The sequence below is a fragment of the Glycine max genome, chromosome 4, assembly GCF_000004515.6.
Source record: "Glycine max cultivar Williams 82 chromosome 4, Glycine_max_v4.0, whole genome shotgun sequence".
NCBI classification, from domain to species: Eukaryota; Viridiplantae; Streptophyta; class Magnoliopsida; order Fabales; family Fabaceae; genus Glycine; species Glycine max.
The window spans coordinates 13,024,216-13,045,652 of record NC_016091.4 but is presented as its reverse complement, the minus strand read 5'-3'; the positions used below and the strand labels follow the sequence as shown (position 1 = coordinate 13,045,652).

Sequence of the window (21,437 nt, the reverse complement as noted above, 5' to 3'; positions counted from 1 at the left end):
GAAATTCAATTTAGAGATAAAGATATTGAAAAGAAAAAGAGCTGAAATATTGAGAATATCTAATAGAGAAAATGGGGAGAGTGAGAATCTCATTTTCCAAATTATGTATTCTTACAAGTAGATATGTTAGTGAAAATTTTAATGAATAAAATATTTTTCAATGTTAGATGTGTATTTTCTATTTCTTTTGAAAAAAAAAACAGAAAAGTAATCACCAATAATATTTGATTGAACGTGGAAGCAAACTTGTATTCATATGAAGAAGCATATTTATTTTGTTTCATTCTTTAAAAGAGACAAGTCTAACATGTTGATTTTGTAAATCATATCATAAAAACAAAAAGTATTTAAAATCTTATTTGGCATTAAAAAGACACTGCATAATATTGTGAGATAACTAATTTCGTGCTTTAAAGGAGTTTAATTTGTTGGTTAATAAGTAATGTATACACATTCCCCCACCTTTGGATTTATAATTAAAAGAAACAGAAAACTAAAACAAAAGTTTACCATGAAGAGGGATTGAAATTATTATAGAAACTAATTCTTACATAAAGTATCAATTGACACCAATTATTGTACCCATAAATAGATCTAAACAGTTGCTTAATGATTTGTAGTTTCATAAAAGTCACTAACAATTATTAATAAATTTTGTTCAAATCATTACCTGTAGATTGCAAACACATGCTTTAGCGACAAATGGAAATAAACATTTTACGTGTGTATTAAATCTACATTTAGTTATGCCAGTTATATTGCTACAAAATCTTCTATTATAAAAGCACCAAACAAGACCATCGTATGTACACCAATTTATCTAAACAATTGCTTTAATTTTCAACAAAGACCAAATCTTCATCATGATCAATCCTTTGTCTTCTTCTCATATGGTAAGCAATATACTTTTTTTTTCAAACTTACTTATCAATCTACCTAATCTTTTAATCATGTGTTTGAATTATATGTAATTGAGCTTACCTTAAAAAAAATAACATCATAGACAATTCATTACTAATTTTGTGACACTACTTGTTTATGTTCAGGTTAACATGGAGTTTATCTCTAATGCAATGATACTTTCATTCTCAATACTATTGTTGCTACCAAGTACATCATATTCACTATATCAAAAGCCTGAAAATCATATCAAGACAGCTATTTTTGTAACTGGGAGTTTTGAAATGGGACCAGGATCAATTGCAACAAAAACATTTGAGAATATAAAGTTTCCAAAAGGTCATGTTGGAATTAAGAGTTTTGATGCGGAACTAGTTGACCAAGAAGGGAACTCTATACCTTCGTATGAAACTTACCTTCATCATTGGTTTGCAATAAAGTACCACCAAAATATTACCATGTCACCTAATCCTAAGCTTCGTCGTCCTGAGGATGCTTTTTTCCAAAGAAACGAAGGCACATGTAATGGTGGCATTCTTCCACATTATTGGGGATTTGGAGTAGAATCACGAGGAACAACCTCAAAAATTCCCGATCCTTTTGCTATAGAACAAGGTAACCCAACAAAAATTAAAAATGGATATGAGGAGAAATGGTTGCTCAACATCATGGTCATTGATACACGTGGTGCACAAGATAAGAAAGCCTGCACTCAATGTAGATGTGACAATATGAATCTCCCGAAGGACTTTTATAATGTCACAAGGGATATACATAACCAAAGATTGACTACAAATTATAAAGGAGGTCTCTTTTGTTGTCAGGACAACTTACAATGCAAGCAAATAGAGGGTTTTCAAGGTTCAAGGAGAATGGTTTCCTTAAGATACAAAATTAGTTGGGTTGATTGGAACATATACCAAATACCAGTTAAGGTTTACATACTTGATTCCACCGACAAAGTGAGGTCAAATGGTTCCAAAATACTTCATGATTGTCTGGTAGATAAGTTTTTCAAGACAGTACTTTATGATAAAACAATATACTTTTCAATCTTATTAGAGTGAGTGAACAAAAGTAAATCTTAATTCCTTGCAGGCAGAGTATACCATTCCAGCTGGTGGTGGTGGTGATTCTCCTCATGTCCAAAAAGCAAACATCCCAATGGAAAATGGAGGTTATCTAATTTATGGCACTGCTCATATGCATTCAGGTGTTGTAAATGCAACTTTATATGGACAGGTGATGAACAATATTTTTCGCCATTCTTATAAACCATTTGTTATTAGTTACGTATTAATTTTGTGAAACTTTTTGTGAATGACTTTTTATTCAATAAATTTTCTAATTTCATATCATTGTAAAAGGTCATATATAACAATGCATCTTCAACTCTAAAATTTATGTTCTCCTACCATTTAGGATGGAAGGACTTTATGTACATCAACACCAAAATATGGAACGGGAAAAAAGGCTGGAAATGAGAAAGGTTATCTCATTGGAATGTCTGTTTGTTATCCACAACCGGGTTCAATCAAGATTCATGATGGTGAAATTTTGACTCTAGAATCTAGATATAAAAATGAGTTTCGTACTGGAGCTATGGGACATTTCTACATCTATTTGGCAGAGGAACTACCACAATGATATTAAAAATGTAATTTTAAATTATTCATGTCCCTTCACTTAGTGCTTTATTTTATTTTGTGATAGTTGGTTCATGACAACATAAACATCAACACTCCTTTTGTCCATATCTCAATACGGAGTTCTTTTTCTTTTCTTTTTTATATTCCATCGTATGGTGCATACAAGAGGAATGAACAAAAGACAATAGAGATGACATAATTTTTTTTTCCTTTCAATTGATATTCAAATGTCCGATTGTTTAAAGGAGTATTATGCATTTTGCTCTAAACATGCTTTTTTTATGAACACATTTCAAATTGAACCCACAAACTGATTCTTTAGGTATTTCTAAATAACATATATTTTTTAATTAGTTGTCCTTTTATACTTATAATTATAATTTTGTCATACATTTGGTTATATGCTTGAACATTTTCTCTTACTTTTTAACAAGAAAAGCTCAACATTATAGGTCATTAGGAGCATAATAAAGATGATGACAATGACGATATATTAAAAGAATATAGATACATAATTTTATTATCATATTCAAAAATCAATTTAAAAGAGGATATTTTTTTAAGCAAAGGATTGCAAACGCATCATGATAAAACCCTATCATTCCAATTATGTCGGCACCATAGGGGCAATCAATCATATGCCCGCAAACCAAATTTGTTCATCAAAAAAGGAAATAACAACAAACATAGGAGGACATAAAACCAAATCCATCCAAATAAAAAAAAATAGCAAAACCTATAATTAGGCATATTCAACTTATCATGAACAGAAGTATTAGCAATAAAAGATTTGGACTATATCCCACCATATGATACCTTGTGCATGTAAACCACGATTCGCTATCTATTCGTACAATAATTTCGTTCACACAAATATGGGAGTTATGGAAAGAGATTCACTTAGTATATGACAAACAATTAATCCATCTATTTTGAAACCTCCACGGCACCAGGAGATGAGATTTGAAAACTTGTGGCAATGACAATGAGTCACCTTTCAACCATAATTGATCCGGACCTTTGCCTTGTGCTATTTCAATAGCTAAAAATGAAACTTGCAACTCAGCATGAAAAGCAATTGAAATATCCAAAGAGTGCGAGAAACAACCCAAAAAAGCACCCCTAGAATTACGAAAAATTCCCCTGCTAGCTCAAGGCCCCAGACAACTATTTGTTGCACCATCAATGTTGCACTTAATCCATCCCTTTTGAGATAACTTTGTGGACAATGTGCTCATACTGAAAAGGGCCACTTTCACACCTAGCTTGGTTCCTATTATACCAAATAAGCTAAATGATGTGTACAACTAAAGAAACGTGCACATCCTTGACCTATGAGCTAATTGAATTGCAGCAAGTATGAAACAGGTTCATAGCAGAAGAAAAAGACTTGCTACATTGCAATAAGTGACTAAGCTAGTTCCAAAGCTTCATTGCTAAGGGACATTCCTAAAATAGTTGTTTTGCATTATCAACAATAGCTCCACAATGATAACAAATAGAGGCAAAAGAAAAAAAAAACCCTACATTCAAATTATCATCCGTAGATGAACAATCATGAATCCATCTCCAAAACAAAAAGGATTTTGATGGCGAGATTCCTTTTTTACGTAAGATCTTATGCCAAGATAATGATTGCAAGTTAGTTTGGAAGAAAGAAAACACTCCTTTAAAAGTCATGTTTCCTAAATTTGAGGGGATCCAAATGGGTTTATCTATGATCTCCTCTAAAGGAATAATAAAAAATTTAATGTCTTCCGCTAGCTAGGAAAAGATAGTGTGAACTCTTGAGGAAGCACCCAACATTTATTCCTATTTAAGCCCTTCACCATGGGCTGGAATGAGTTTCGAGTCAACTCTAGAATATTTAGAGTGATTGTTGTCGATTCATCAAGCCAATTATCCAGCCAGAAGGAGATGTTAATAAGATCTCCAACTAACCAAACCGAATGTTCCTTAACAATCCAAAAAAAATCCTTGATCCCTGTCCAAATAGAAGAGAAGATATAGGATTCCCCAGGAGTACCAACCTTAAGAAATCTAGAATAGCACAAAAAGCCCAAGGCTCATCTGAAATGGCTAAAGACCAAATTAGCTTCATAATTGCAACATTATTGATTAATTATAGTGATCTAATTCAAAGGCCACCCATCTCTAAAGGAGATCACCTTTTTTTTTTCTTCAGGATATTGTGAATAATTTTCTCTCGTCAATATCACCAATACAAATGAATTTTTGAAGCCACGTATCAAGCATCTTCAATGTAGCTATAGCCCAAGAGTAAATGTGAAAACCATATAACAAGCTACTCCACACAACTGTTTGAATCAATTGTACTATTCCCATAAAGAAGAGTAAAGAACCCTTCTAGGAGCTTAAAAGAGGGGCAACCCAAGATAAGAAAAAGGAATAGATCCTTTAGAAAATCCCAAAACATTTTTTAAAAGGATATTTGAATTTAGAAACACATAATATATCAAATTTTCCTACAAACTAACATTTAGATACAATAAGGAAAATTCATGTCCTCTTAATCAATTTAGTAATGTGAGTTTTAGTAATAGGAGTTGATTTTATGTATGTACACACACATATTTACATATATTTCCAGTGAAAATTAAATTTATTCTCGTAAAACATAATTAAATAAATGTTATTTTTTTAGGAGTTTCAATTGAAAATTCCATCGAATTTTATCTAGACTTATGATTTGATAATATAAGATTATACGACAAAAGTGAAAAATAAAAGTCAAGAAATTAGCAAGAATAATGATAGTTAGCCGTCATTAGTTATAACAAAGATCCTTCAAAAATTTAATTAGTTTAAACGTCGTTGATTAAAATAATATTATTTAAATTCAATTTCAAAATGCACAATCAAGGAAGCTTTTCTAGTGTTTTAAAAAAATTGAGTTGTACTAAATTATTTCTAGATGTCATAAATTAATATCAGCAAGTCATTAAGATAACAATATTGTGATTAGCACTTAATTAAATTTATTAGCCAATTTTCATCTTTAGCTTAATTTTCTGTCACCAATCCGCAATCCTCCTTTCAATTTGTGTACATTTGTATTAATTGACTATCACTGCAAGTCCATTAAACAATGTTTATAGAAATATTCAAAAATACTTTATTAATTTATTCAGAAAAAAGATGTAAATTTTTTGCATTTCATAAAGGCAATTGTCAATAGAATTTCATGATATATGGAAATAAAAATTAGTAAATACATAACTACTAAAATTTATAAAATTTTAAAGTAAGTGCAAGTTTTAGTATAAAAAATACAGGTTAGGAAGTAACCAATGTGCCATCTTCCATCAGACGACACGTGAAGTGGAAAATGACTTACACCAAGAAAACTGACCAAATGATGTTTGAGGCGGCAAAGGAAATTGCTAACAAGATTGGAAGTCACTTTCAATTGTCAATTGCAATTATTTATGTTTATTGTTTGATTGAGTAAACAAATAAATGTGTTCCTTATAGGATTCCATGGAGGATCATTCCTCACAGGATTCCTTTGTCGCCCATGGACGTTAAGATGTATTGATTATTGTCATTGGCCGACCATAACACCCTGGTCGTATGCGTGCTATTGGAGCCAATGCCATGATCAAACAATACTTTGGATCGGCTCCAAGGACCTCCCACACATGTTCGTCCATGGCTCCGAAACACATGGAGCAGTTGACGCAAAAAATCAGGGACCAGCTGGAGGAGTCGATCACAGAAAAAGTGACTCGACAAGTAATGTTGTCCTTTAGCCAGATGCAATCCCAATTTCAATCGTAGATGCAATCTCAGGTACTCACACTACCTCCTGAGCCTGTAGATGGTCGTTCAGCTACTCATGTCAGCACAAAGGAAAATGTTGTTATCTGGTTTTGTTCGTTGCATAATAGGCTAGACTTCCTGAAAGGAATTATTATCAGGTCAGATATATTTTTCAATACATTTACATTAGCATTATTTGGGAACATCAATATTTTAATTGTGCAATTCACATCCATGTTTGTATTGAACAATGCTTTGAAAGGATTTGACGATACTCCACAAAGTAAATCCAAGGCTACTGCTAGGTGGATTGTTGTTAAAGTAAGTCATTTAAACAATGCTTCTAGTTATATTTTAATATTGTGTAGACTAATTTGAAATTAACATTGAATATCTAAATTTCATAATGTATTTAGTGTAATAGACAAAAAGGAAGTACTGCGTGCGAGTATTACGTCATGCACCGGATGTCAACTATAATCTTAGGAAGTTTCAAGAATAATTGGAAAATGGTAATAGTTTAATTCAAATGTATTTCATTTTGTTATAATGAATATTATATATTATTAACTTATGTTTTATTATATCATTTCATATTTCAATGATGTTAGACCATTGAAACCAAAGAGATTGGAAGCGCTTCGCATCCAACAGACAAGCTACTATTTGAAAGTTAAAAATGAAACAATTAGTGTTTAAGTAGTTTTGCAATTGTAGTGTACTTATTTACATTTTTTACAATTCATGTTATATGCACATTAAATTTTTTTTAATTCATAGTAAATATTCAATTTTTAAGGAATTTTTGCTAAAAATTGTTTAAAAACAGACTAAAAATTATCTGTTGTGGTTCTGCTTTTAAATTTGCAGGTTAATTTGGGGTAACTAAAAAAACAGTAAACACATTGAAAAAATCTAAAAAAACAACAACGATTTTTACTAAAATCCGACGTTGATGTTTACAAACAACATCAGTTTTCTCAAAAACCGATGTTAACATGAACTCACAACATCAGTTTCTATAAAATCGATGTTATTGTTGAACATACAACATCGATTTTTACCACAAGCCGATGTTGGTTATCAGAAAACAACATCGATTTTTAGTAAAAACCGATGTTGTTGGATGACAACCAAAATCGTTTTTACGAAAACCGATGTTAATATACAAATACAACATTGGCTTTTGCAAAAACCGATATTATATGTATAAGTTAACACCAGTTTTGGTAAAAACCGATGTTAATATGAAGATATTTGACATTTTTTTTATAATTCTTACTATATAACATCAATTTTTTGAAAAAACAATGTTGTCATTTTTATCTCAACATCGGTTTTGGAAAACCGATGTTAACGATATTACTTTCAACATTGGTACTTTCAACATTGGTTGATAACCGATGTTGAAAGTCCTTAATAATCGATGTTAAAATCCTATTTTCTAGTAGTGGGTAAGCTCATAAAATTATGAAAACCTACACTTAATAACTCATACATCTAAAATATGAAACCTTAATATTCAATAAAGACAATAGACAAGTTTATAAAGCATATACTTCTACAATAATAGTCATGCCATATATGTAGACTCAACTCCATGGAGATCTCCAACATGTGGACGAATCCGTTTGACGTGTCTCTTAAGCATGGTGTAGCAGCAGCAACAGGGCGAATCCGCAAAATGACACATGTCAAATATAAACCATTGGGGTGGCACTAGATATGATCTCAGAGCAATTGGGGTTTCGTTAGGAAATATGTATGTGGGGATCACCACCACAACATGGAGTTTGTAACGGCTCCGGCTTCATGTGGATTCACACATCTATATATCCTCAAGGATACCAATGGTACCACCACTAGCCTTCCCAACGCTTTGTAGGCGTTCCTCGACAACTCACACATGCTACTCAATAATATATTTTACGTCATTGCTTAGATTTCCCTTATGTGGTTTAGACATATTCAAAGGTATGCCAGCCACCTCTCATGGGTTGGGCCTCTCCACGGAATACTAAGCAAAATTATCACCTTATTCTCAAGGCCTTGAATAACAAAAATCCTTTAGGATTTTTCAACAACTATTTGTCTCACATTTTTTACACTACTAAAAATGTTGAACAATATATGCTAATATGTTTTTGTCTAAGAGACAGCTACTAATTATTATCTTATTCATCAAGGATATTAAATCCTAAAATTATTATATTATCTATGTTGCTTAAGAATTTAAAATGTCAAATAATCTACTAATGGATTTATTAAATAAATATTAGAAAATTCCATTAAAATGAAACTTAAAAATGATAATTAAATTAATTTACTTCGCCATTTTTTTAAAGCCTATTGTAGACTATTCTAGAATATTTTAAATACATAATTCACATCTTTGTGAATAATAATTTCTTTTCCTTTTTTTTCCTATAACATATCCAGTCACTTTCTCTAGATTTTATTAGGACTATTCTTACTTACAAAGTTCTCCTTTTTCCTATATAGTCACTAAAAAAGAGCTATCATAAAAGGAAACGTTTTAAACTTTAAACAATATGCCTATCTATTTTGAGCACGATTCCTGTTTTTCGAATCGTTAAACTTATTATTTAATGGTAATTATCATCATTCTATTTAGAGAGAAAAAAATTCAGTTTTCTTTTACTTTTTCTTCTTATAGTGCCTAAGGCAGAGTGATGTTGTGTAACGGTTGCACACTCTTTAAGAATAGGTTTTTAGACAATTTATTTATTTATTATTATTTTTATACCATTTATAATTCATTCAAATAATTACCTTAATATCTAAACTTAAGTTCTCAGTTTAAATTCTTTTTCTTTATGATAATATCTAATCTTGAGTTCTTAGTTTAAATTCTTTTTCTTTATCTACCTATGGAAAGTAAAGTATCTTATTCCTTCTAACTTCGTTATCTGTTTTGAACCCATTCAATAGTACTCAAATAGTCCCTATATGGCTCACAATTCTACTCCTCATACAATGATATCAAAATCTCAAATGATTCACGGTTGGTAATTTATAACTTTGCAAGAATAGGCATAATATATATCTATAATAGTCTTTCTACTTTAACATGTAAAAACAATAAGCATGTATAGACTTATATAGCTTAGCTTCCATTTCAAGTATCATAAGATCCAAACTTCATGCTAATTTTTTTTCCCTATGCGCATAATGATCTCACCAACTCCAGTATGCATTTTCTTTTTCTCTTTTTCCTTGCGAAAACATATTAAGATCATATCTTCTATCACCAAAACAACAACACTCAATATTTTCCTATTTACACTAAGCAACCAATGTAAAGGAGACAAACAAAGAGTCAGCTCCCTTACCTCAAAGAGATGCTAAAAGATAGAGGTTTAGATGAGTGATAGGTGAAGAAATTTATCACTTTGGATAGGGTCTTTAATAAATCATCATTAATTTAGCAACAAACCATTCCCATGAACCACATAGAAAATAAAAATGGTTAGGAGAAAGGAAAATGTCCAGATTTGATAAGGGAAAGGCAAGAGAAAGATTAAGAATAACTTACCAATAGTATAGATCAAGCGAAGAAAAGAATTACATGCTTTTAGCTTTGGAATACTCCTTGAACTTATAATTATGAAATTGGAAGTGTATGAATTTTGAGAAGTGAAAGAAGAAGAAATAGGAAGGAGAAGAGGTATTGCGGACTTCATCGTACATAACAGAATAATACAAGAATAAGTAAGAAGATGTGGTTTGCTTCCGTAATTTATAAGCCTATATATATATATATATATATATATATATATATGTATGTATGTATTTATAGTTTACTTCTACATAAGAAATCTATCATTGCCTAAAACATTTACACCTGCACCTCCCTTGCAAGTTGCTCCACATTGCACATGGACTATCATGACTGCATCCAACAATTGTACACATGTTGCATGGTGACATCTCTTTTATTGCACCATCTAATTTTTGTCTCTTAGCGATAAAGTTATAATATTTTTATTACATCTATTTGCATAGAACACCTCTTGTAACACATTTATTATAAAATCAAGTGAATGAAATTGAGTGTAGCAAATGCCACATTTTCTGTGTTTTTTCTTTGACCGTAAAACAAGTGCTAGTCAATTTTGTTTTCTTTTTAATTGTTCTCACTGTTGTGTATTCTTAAACTGGTAGTGTATAACTCAATTTTTTTTCTAATAAAATTTTCTATTAAATCTTACACACAAAATTTTCACATATTTATTAATTATTCTTTAAAATTAAATTAAACTAACTCTTATAATTATTTTCAATCACTTTATCATGAATTAGAAAAATCACAATGTTACATTACACGGGTAATCATACTAATTATAAAACATTAACTATTTTATGCATTTTAAGAAAGTTGGTTAATTTCATTTTAAGCAATAAATTTGTCTGTAATTGTAATATTTTTTTTAAGAAACCCTTAAATAATTAATGTATATGGAGAGAGAATATTAGTAGTGGTCTTTTAATTCTTAAAATTAAACTCTTTCTTTTTTCAATCATAAGAGAGAGAAAGAGACATTCGGTAGCATTTATGATACATGCACTAAAATAATTAAGGTTATTTTGATAAAATATAATTCATGCAACGACCAATTAGAACAGAGTCATATGAAAATGAATAAGGAAATATCTAAATAATCTCTTAAAAAAGGGGATGAAGGGACTATATTATTCGTTGGAAAAAATATTTTCATTAAGTTTAGAAATTGTATCATCAAATACATAATTATTTTTTAGAAATATACTTTATATAATATAATATACACTCCCTCTATTTTAAAATAATAATCTTTTCAAGTCATGCATACATATTAGAAAACATTCAATTATAAAAATTTAGACAAAAATATCCTTAGTTTTTCAACTACTATTGGCATTAATTGTGCCACTATCTACCAATAACAAATATATTTTATCCTTTAGGTCTCGACCAACATATTTTTATGACAAATGTGTTTTTTTTTAAGGCAAGTAAACAAAAAGTATTTAAAATCTTATTTGGCATTAAAAAGACACTGCATAATATTGTGAGATAACTAATTTCGTGCTTTAAAGGAGTTTAATTTGTTGGTTAATAAGTAATGTATACACATTCCCCCACCTTTGGATTTATAATTAAAAGAAACAGAAAACTAAAACAAAAGTTTACCATGAAGAGGGATTGAAATTATTATAGAAACTAATTCTTACATAAAGTATCAATTGACACCAATTATTGTACCCATAAATAGATCTAAACAGTTGCTTAATGATTTGTAGTTTCATAAAAGTCACTAACAATTATTAATAAATTTTGTTCAAATCATTACCTGTAGATTGCAAACACATGCTTTAGCGACAAATGGAAATAAACATTTTACGTGTGTATTAAATCTACATTTAGTTATGCCAGTTATATTGCTACAAAATCTTCTATTATAAAAGCACCAAACAAGACCATCGTATGTACACCAATTTATCTAAACAATTGCTTTAATTTTCAACAAAGACCAAATCTTCATCATGATCAATCCTTTGTCTTCTTCTCATATGGTAAGCAATATACTTTTTTTTTCAAACTTACTTATCAATCTACCTAATCTTTTAATCATGTGTTTGAATTATATGTAATTGAGCTTACCTTAAAAAAAATAACATCATAGACAATTCATTACTAATTTTGTGACACTACTTGTTTATGTTCAGGTTAACATGGAGTTTATCTCTAATGCAATGATACTTTCATTCTCAATACTATTGTTGCTACCAAGTACATCATATTCACTATATCAAAAGCCTGAAAATCATATCAAGACAGCTATTTTTGTAACTGGGAGTTTTGAAATGGGACCAGGATCAATTGCAACAAAAACATTTGAGAATATAAAGTTTCCAAAAGGTCATGTTGGAATTAAGAGTTTTGATGCGGAACTAGTTGACCAAGAAGGGAACTCTATACCTTCGTATGAAACTTACCTTCATCATTGGTTTGCAATAAAGTACCACCAAAATATTACCATGTCACCTAATCCTAAGCTTCGTCGTCCTGAGGATGCTTTTTTCCAAAGAAACGAAGGCACATGTAATGGTGGCATTCTTCCACATTATTGGGGATTTGGAGTAGAATCACGAGGAACAACCTCAAAAATTCCCGATCCTTTTGCTATAGAACAAGGTAACCCAACAAAAATTAAAAATGGATATGAGGAGAAATGGTTGCTCAACATCATGGTCATTGATACACGTGGTGCACAAGATAAGAAAGCCTGCACTCAATGTAGATGTGACAATATGAATCTCCCGAAGGACTTTTATAATGTCACAAGGGATATACATAACCAAAGATTGACTACAAATTATAAAGGAGGTCTCTTTTGTTGTCAGGACAACTTACAATGCAAGCAAATAGAGGGTTTTCAAGGTTCAAGGAGAATGGTTTCCTTAAGATACAAAATTAGTTGGGTTGATTGGAACATATACCAAATACCAGTTAAGGTTTACATACTTGATTCCACCGACAAAGTGAGGTCAAATGGTTCCAAAATACTTCATGATTGTCTGGTAGATAAGTTTTTCAAGACAGTACTTTATGATAAAACAATATACTTTTCAATCTTATTAGAGTGAGTGAACAAAAGTAAATCTTAATTCCTTGCAGGCAGAGTATACCATTCCAGCTGGTGGTGGTGGTGATTCTCCTCATGTCCAAAAAGCAAACATCCCAATGGAAAATGGAGGTTATCTAATTTATGGCACTGCTCATATGCATTCAGGTGTTGTAAATGCAACTTTATATGGACAGGTGATGAACAGTATTTTTCGCCATTCTTATAAACCATTTGTTATTAGTTACGTATTAATTTTGTGAAACTTTTTGTGAATGACTTTTTATTCAATAAATTTTCTAATTTCATATCATTGTAAAAGGTCATATATAACAATGCATCTTCAACTCTAAAATTTATGTTCTCCTACCATTTAGGATGGAAGGACTTTATGTACATCAACACCAAAATATGGAACGGGAAAAGAGGCTGGAAATGAGAAAGGTTATCTCATTGGAATGTCTGTTTGTTATCCACAACCGGGTTCAATCAAGATTCATGATGGTGAAATTTTGACTCTAGAATCTAGATATAAAAATGAGTTTCGTACTGGAGCTATGGGACATTTCTACATCTATTTGGCAGAGGAACTACCACAATGATATTAAAAATGTAATTTTAAATTATTCATGTCCCTTCACTTAGTGCTTTATTTTATTTTGTGATAGTTGGTTCATGACAACATAAACATCAACACTCCTTTTGTCCATATCTCAATACGGAGTTCTTTTTCTTTTCCTTTTTATATTCCATCGTATGGTGCATACAAGAGGAATGAACAAAAGACAATAGAGATGACATAATTTTTTTCCTTTCAATTGATATTCAAATGTCCGATTGTTTAAAGGAGTATTATGCATTTTGCTCTAAACATGCTTTTTTTATGAACACATTTCAAATTGAACCCACAAACTAATTCTTTAGGTATTTCTAAATAACATATTTTTTAATTAGTTGTCCTTTTATACTTATAATTATAATTTTGTCATACATTTGGTTATATGCTTGAACATTTTCTCTTACTTTTTAACAAGAAAAGCTCAACATTATATGTCATTAAGAGCATAATAAAGATGATGACAATGACGATATATTAAAAGAATATAGATACATAATTTTATTATCATATTCAAAATTCAATTTAAAAGAGGATATTTTTTTAAGCAAAAGATTGCAAAAGCATCATGATAAAACCCTATCATTCCAATTATGTCGGCACCATAGGGGCAATCAATCATATGCCCGCAAACCAAATTTGTTCATCTAAAAAGGAAATAACAACAAAAATAGGAGGAAATAAAACCAAATCCATGCAAATAAAAAAAAATAGCAAAACCTATAATTAGGCATATTCAACTTATCTTGAACAGAAGTATCAGCAATAAAAGCTTTGGACTATATCCCACCATATGATACCTTGTGCATGTAAACCACGATTCGCTATCTATTCGTACAATAATTTCGTTCACACAAATATGGGAGTTATGGAAAGAGATTCACTTAGTATATGACAAACAATTAATCCATCTATTTTGAAACCTCCACGTCACATATTTACACATATTTCAAGTGAAAATTAAATTTATTCTCGTAAAACATAATTAAATAAATGTTATTTTTTTTAGGAGTTTCAATTGAAAATTCCATCGAAATTTATCTAGACTTATGATTTGATAATATAAGAATATACTACAATAGTGAAAAATAAAAGTCAAGAAATTAGCAAGAATAATGATAGTTGGTCGTCATTAGTTATAACAAAGATCCTTCAAAAATTTAATTAGTTTAAACGTGGTTGTATAAAATAATATTATTTAAATTCAATTTCAAAATGCACAATCAAGGAAGCTTTTTTAGAGTTTTAAAAAAATTGAGTTGTACTAAATTATTTCTAGATGTCATAAATTAATATCAGCAAGTCATTAAGTTAACAATATTGTGATTAGCACTTAATTAAATTTATTAGCCAATTTTCATCTTTAGCTGAATTTTCTGTCACCAATCCGCAACCCTCCTTTCAATTTGTGTCCATTTGTATTAATTGACTATGGATGCAAGTCCACTTAACAATGTTTATAGAAAGATTCAAAATTACTTTATTAATTTATTTAGAAAAAAGATGTAAATTTTTTGCATTTCATAAAGGCAATTGTCAATAGAATTTCATGATATATGGAAATAAAAATTAGTAAATACATAACTACTGAAATTTATAAAATTTTAAAGTAAGTGCAAGTTTTAGTATAAAAAATATAGGTTAGGAAGTAACCAATGTGTCATCTTCCATCAGACGACACGTGAAGTGGAAAATGACTTACACCAAGAAAACTGACCAAATGATGTTTGAGGCGGCAAAGGAAATTGTTAACAAGATTGTAAATCACTTTCAATTGTCAATTGCAATTGTTTATGTTTATTGTTTGATTGAGTGAACAAATAAATGTGTTCCTTATAGGATTCCATGGAGGAGCAAGCCTCACAGGATTCCTTTGTCGCCCATGGACGTTAAGATGTACTGACTATTGTCATTGGCCAATCAGAACACCCTGGTCGTGTGCGTGCTACTGGAGCCGATGTCACGATCAAACAATACTTTGGACCAGCTCCAAGGACCTCCCACACATGTTCGTCCATGGCTCCGAAAGACATGGAGCAGTTGACGCAAAAAATCAGGGACCAGCTGGAGGAGTCGATCACAGAAAAAGTTACTCGACAAGTAATGTTGTCCTTTAGCCAGATGCAATCCCAGTTTCAATCGTAGATGCAATCACAGGTACTCGCACTACCTCCTGAGCCTGAGGATGGTCATTCAGCTACTCGTATCAGCACAAAGGAAAATGTTGTCATCTGGTTTTGTTCGTTGCATAATAGACTAGGCAACTTCCTGAAAGGAATTATTATCAGGTCAGTTATATTTTTCAATACATTTACATTAGCATTAGTTGTGAACATCAATATTTTAACTGTGCAATTCACATCCATGTTTGTATTGAACAATGCTTTGAAAGGATTTGACGATACTCCACAAAGTAAATCCAAGGCTACTGCTAGGTGGATTGTTGTTAAAGTAAGTCATTTAAACAATGCTTCTAGTTATATTTTAATATTGTGTAAACTAATTTGAAATTAACATTGAATATCTAAATTTCATAATGTATTTAGTGTAATAGACAAAAAGGAAGTACTGCGTGCGAGTATTACGTCATGCACCGAATGTCAACTATAATCTTAGGAAGTTTCAAGAATAATTGGAAAATGATAATTGTTTAATTCAAATGTATTTCATTTTGTTATAATTGGTATTATATATTATTAACTTATGTTTTATTATATCATGTCATATTTCAATGATGCTAGACCATTGAAACCAAAGAGATTGGAGGCGCTTCGCATCCAACAGGCAAGCTATTATTTGAAAGTTAAAAATGAAACAATTAGTGTTTAAGTAGTTTTGCAATTGTAGTGTACTTATTTACATTTTTTACAATTCATGTTATATGCACATTAAATATTTTTTTAATTCATAGTAAATATTCAATTTTTAAGGAATTTCTGCTAAAAATTGTTTAAAAACAGACTAAAAATTATCTGCTGTGGTTCTGCTTTTAAATTTGCAGGTTAATTTGGGGTAACTAAAAAAACAGTAAACACATTGAAAAAATCTAAAAAACAACAACGATTTTTACTAAAAACCGACATTGATGTTTACAAACAACATCAGTTTTCCCAAAAACCGATGTTAACATGCACTCACAACTTTAACTTTTCCCATGAAGTCATGATTGTTAAGGAGGAAACAAAAAGAAAAAAAAAACTTGTCAAGTACATGCAATAACACAGTGGTTACTTTAAAAATAAAATTACATGGCCTTGTTCAACACCTTTCTTGAACGGATCACCAACAACATGTCTCAAAGCCTGTTTCTTTGATTTCTCCAAGAACTCATCATAGACACGCTCATGTAAAAAGGTAGGTGACCTGGAACAACAACATTGCCCCTATAAAGCATCCAACATTAGGCATAAGCTTCTTCTTGACACATGCATATTGAGGTACAATGAAGTGATTGAATAAACCTAATTAAAGAACAGATCAAAGAGTGCAAGTTCAATAGCCTTGTCAACATCAAGATCCTCACATACTATTACAGGCAATCTCCTTCCACGCTCCAATGTCACTCGCTTAAGATTGCTTCTTGTAGCCAGTTCGGGTACAATTTTTCCAGTATCTGTTGAGCCAGTGAATGCTAGCAACAAAAATACAATTAAAAGATTAAATTTATATGTTGATAAAAATAGTTTGATTTTATCAAACTATTACTATGGAAAAGGTAAACTAAAAGCTGAAAAAATGAATGTCATTGTTCTTATATTAACACTAGACAATATTAAAGAGCCAATTTTCCCTAATATCTAAGGGCAGTTTTGATTTTGTCCCTCAAAGATAAGAAAGCCATTTGTCATTTAGCATGCAATAAGCAAACAAATATTGCAGAAAAAAATATTATTTGCCCCAAAATATCTTGACAGACTGCCAACCAGCATGTTCTTTGATACAAAAACAAGCTAACCACCTTCCAAATAATGTATTTTTCGTTATTTTCCCACTTACCAATTTTTATACAAAAACAAGTTAACCACGAGAGCGGAGGAGAACAACACAACCATCACAGCCACGGCATGCCCAACGGCCTTGCTCCCACAAGACAACATTCTCAATCGAATCTCGATGACGCTGACCATAGAGAGAACAAGAGGCAGCCCATGATGAAGCCAATGGTGGAGCCAACCATGTCGGGCCTTAAGGTTGATGTGGGCCCGAAAGGCCTCGTCGACATCCTTGTTGTTGAGCAGATTCAGCGCTAGCTTTAGCCTGTGTGCCACCAGCGACGATAAGAGGAAGAAGCTAAACGACACCACTTTGAAGACAAGGAGCTTTTTGGCTACATCAACACCAACGTCGCAGAAGGAGTGGTTCTCAAGGCTGTGTTTGGCCCGGGGTGGTGAGGGAGAGGCCCACGAAGACGACAATCGTGAAAAGGGAGTTCACGTTCACTAGACCGCAACGGCGCGAAGAACCCTAGATGGGGGAGTAGAAGAGAGAGAAGGGAAGTCGAAGAGTGAGAGCATGATGGAGTGGGGGAGAAACAAAATATTTAAAAGAGTGAAAAATATTCTAAGATCGTTTACGGCTTTTACAAAACCGTCGTAAAGTTGTTGTATTTATTTATAAAAATGTCATCGCCATTCTTGCTAAGTCGATTTTCGATCAACCGACGTAAAATCGATGTCGTAAAAAGAATATTTTGCAATAGTGATATAATTGTCAGTCTAGATTAAGAAAAATTAATAAATAGATGAAAGAGAATGAAAAATTTACAAAACTAACCTAGTACTAATATTATATTGAAAAAGTGTCATATATTAGGTGTATTAATAGGGAAAAAATAATTAATATTACATTGAAAAACTAATATGATATTTATTTTGGGACATTGTTTTTCAATTGCAACACTTATTTTACGACAAAGGTAGTATATAAATAATCTTTTTATTTTCTATCTAAATAAAAAATGTATCTCTATTATATTGTTCATATTTTTTCTTTATGAAAAGACAAATAAGAAACAGTGTACACACAAATAAGAATTGAATGAAATAATAAACAATAACATGAAACAATCCACCGTTATAAGCATGAAATATAACTGGACAAATGAGCAAAAACAGAAATATAGCACCAAAGTCTAACAAGTAAATTCAAACACAAAATATAAATTTAAGGGTTAAATTCAATTGTTGTATTCTTATCTTTTTGGTTTAACCTTTGGCTTTTAGCCTCCTTCCTTTATTTTCTTCTTGATAATCAAACATTGCCTTTTTATGCAAAACATTGTCTCTTTCCTTTTAGATATTCATGTACCAACCTAAAAATGGCCAGTATGTTTAAAGGAAAAAAAAAAAACAAAAGTGATTATAAAAAAGTGATATTTTAAGAAAATAGTAGTTTCTTTTCAAAAAATAGAAAACTAATTGTTTTATTAAAAAATTGTAGTAGAGAATAATAAAACTAATAATGAAACAATTTTTAAATTCAATACTATTTATAGTTATTAATTAAAATTAATTAATATTAAAGTACCATTTCTAACTTTTCGTCAGTGCACCAATAGAATGTATTTAAAATTATATAACTTTAGTTATTACTATTCATAAAATATTTATTAAAGTAATAAAATTAAAAACATTAAAATGAACTTAAAAATAATTTATCTTGTTGTTAATGCAATTAATAAAGTATTTTTGTAAATATACAAAGAAATGATTTTTTTCTACAATATTAGGGTGTGTTTGGTTTTCATTTTCATTTTTTGTTTTCATTTTCTGTAAACTGTTTTCATTTTTAAAAGATTAGAATTCTGAAAACATGTTTGGTTTAACTTCTTGTTTTTTGCTTTCAAGAAATAAATACATTGAAAATGTGTTTTCAAAAGAAAATGTATTTTTAGATTTGCTTAAAATTACATTTCTTACCACTGCGTTTTCATTTTACCCAAAATGAGGTTTTTAGTTTCAACTTAAAACACTGAAAAATGAGATTTTATTGTTTCCAGTTTTTGGTTCGTTTGAGAAAATATTTTCACTGAAAATGTTTTCAAAAATCCAACTAAACGCATTTTCATCACCATTTTCTATTTCCAGTGAAAATAAAAACAGAAAACAATCAAACCAAACACCCCCTTAATTATTACATGTATTCATTAAATATAATACTTCATCCGTTATGAAATAAGTGTCTTCAAGGTTATTTTACACAGATTAGAAAAACTAATAAATAGGTTAAAGAGAATAAAAATCTTACAAGACTAATCGTAGTTTTAATATTATATTGAAAAGTTGAAGTGATAATTTGTCAGAAATATTAGTGAAAAAAGTAATTAGTATTACCTTAAAAACTATCATGACAATTATTTTGGAATAATTTTTTCAAATGCAACACTTATTTTAAAACAGATGAAGTATTTTTTTTTATCCATGAGAATCGAAGATAGTGTCAAGGGACTTACAACAATAACAATAATAACTCACGCACCCTTACTCAACCAACTAAGCTACCCCTTGATACAAAGGGAATATATGATTAATTTTTTGTTTTCTTTCTAAATAAAAAATATATTTCTATTATATTATTCGTTTACTTTATTTTCTGTTTAACTTTTGGCATTTATTATCGTTTTTGAAAAGGCATACAAGAAACAGGGCAAACACACAAATAAGAATTGAATGAAATAAGAAACAAGAACAAGAAACAATACACCATTATAAGCATAAAAAAATTGAACAAATTAGAAAAAAGAGAAATATAACACCAAAATCCAACAAGTAAATTCAAACACTTAATATAAATTTAGGAGTGAAATTCAATTTTTGTATTCTTATCTTTTATGTTTTCATTAAAAAAAATATTTCCTATTTAACTTTTGGCTTTTACCCACTTTTTTTTTTTGTCGATAATCAAACTTTGCCATTGTTTTTTATGATAAAACTTTGTCTCTTTCCTCATTACTAAAAAGACACGCTTCAACAACAACGGTGATTTGATGATGGTTTTAACAAAACTATAGTCAGTTAAACATTTGGTGGCATTTTTGCAAATATTAAAAAAAATTATAGTGACAGTTTTGGAAAACTGTCGTTGGAAGCACTAATTCAAAGACAGTTTTGGCCAGAACCGCCTTTGAAAGGGAAGTGTTTTTGGTTGTTTACTCACAGGACTTTTCTTTTCGGTGTTGAAGAACAAAAATTATTTCTCTTTATTTGTTCAACATCAATGGCTTCCTCATGTTGTGGCTATTCCAAGGCCCAAATGTGCTTCTTCAAGATTCTCCGCAGCTATTCCCTACCCTCCAAACAACAACAACAACAAGAACCCTTTCCAACCAAAGGGCGTCGGCATCGATTTGAATCTCAGATTCTTTTTTGTCACAGAGACCGAAGAATCCGAATCTTCTAGAAGTGACTATGACAATGCCTCTGCCACTACTCAAACCAACAACAACAAAGGGTTTCTTGAGAACATCGTTGAAGTTTTGGAGAAACTCGACAACAACAACAACATAAACAATCATGTGACTTGGAGGAACTCGGTGGCGAGTTGACAACTCAAAGGGTGAGTAAAGTGAAATGGAGGGAGAAGTGGGTGGTTGTGGATTTATACAATGACGTTTTCGAGGAAAGAGAATTGGTGGTGAGGTCTAAAAGAGGAAGGAACCATGCGTTATCGTATCAGTTCAGAGACTCGATTATGGAACCGTGGAAATGCGCCACTCGTTCACGGAGACCGTCGTCAACCACACACCTCACTAAATGACTTCTTAGGTCGTCACTCACAATGAAGCGAGTTGCGAAAAGTTCGTGCCGAGGGCAGTGCTCATGGATCTGGAGCCAAGGACCGTGAATAGTGTGGATATGAGTG

At 30.9% G+C, this 21,437-nt stretch overlaps 3 non-coding genes across 3 annotated transcripts; 2 read left to right on the top strand and 1 right to left on the bottom strand.

Moving 5' to 3' along the window:
- Nucleotides 1–1,052: 1,052 nt before the first annotated feature.
- Nucleotides 1,053–2,547, top strand: LOC106798626 (uncharacterized). The gene is made up of 3 exons (XR_005891012.1): nucleotides 1,053–1,901; nucleotides 2,003–2,142; nucleotides 2,323–2,547. It is a non-coding gene; the product is annotated as an uncharacterized protein (transcript).
- Nucleotides 2,548–10,580: 8,033 nt separating this feature from the next.
- On the bottom strand, nucleotides 10,581–10,768 carry MIR1522 (microRNA MIR1522). The gene has a single exon (NR_048632.1). It is a non-coding gene; the product is annotated as a microRNA MIR1522 (primary transcript).
- A 1,300-nt stretch (nucleotides 10,769–12,068) lies between these two features.
- LOC100799740 (uncharacterized) lies at nucleotides 12,069–13,563 on the top strand. The gene is made up of 3 exons (XR_005891011.1): nucleotides 12,069–12,917; nucleotides 13,019–13,158; nucleotides 13,339–13,563. It is a non-coding gene; the product is annotated as an uncharacterized protein (transcript).
- Nucleotides 13,564–21,437: the final 7,874 nt, after the last annotated feature.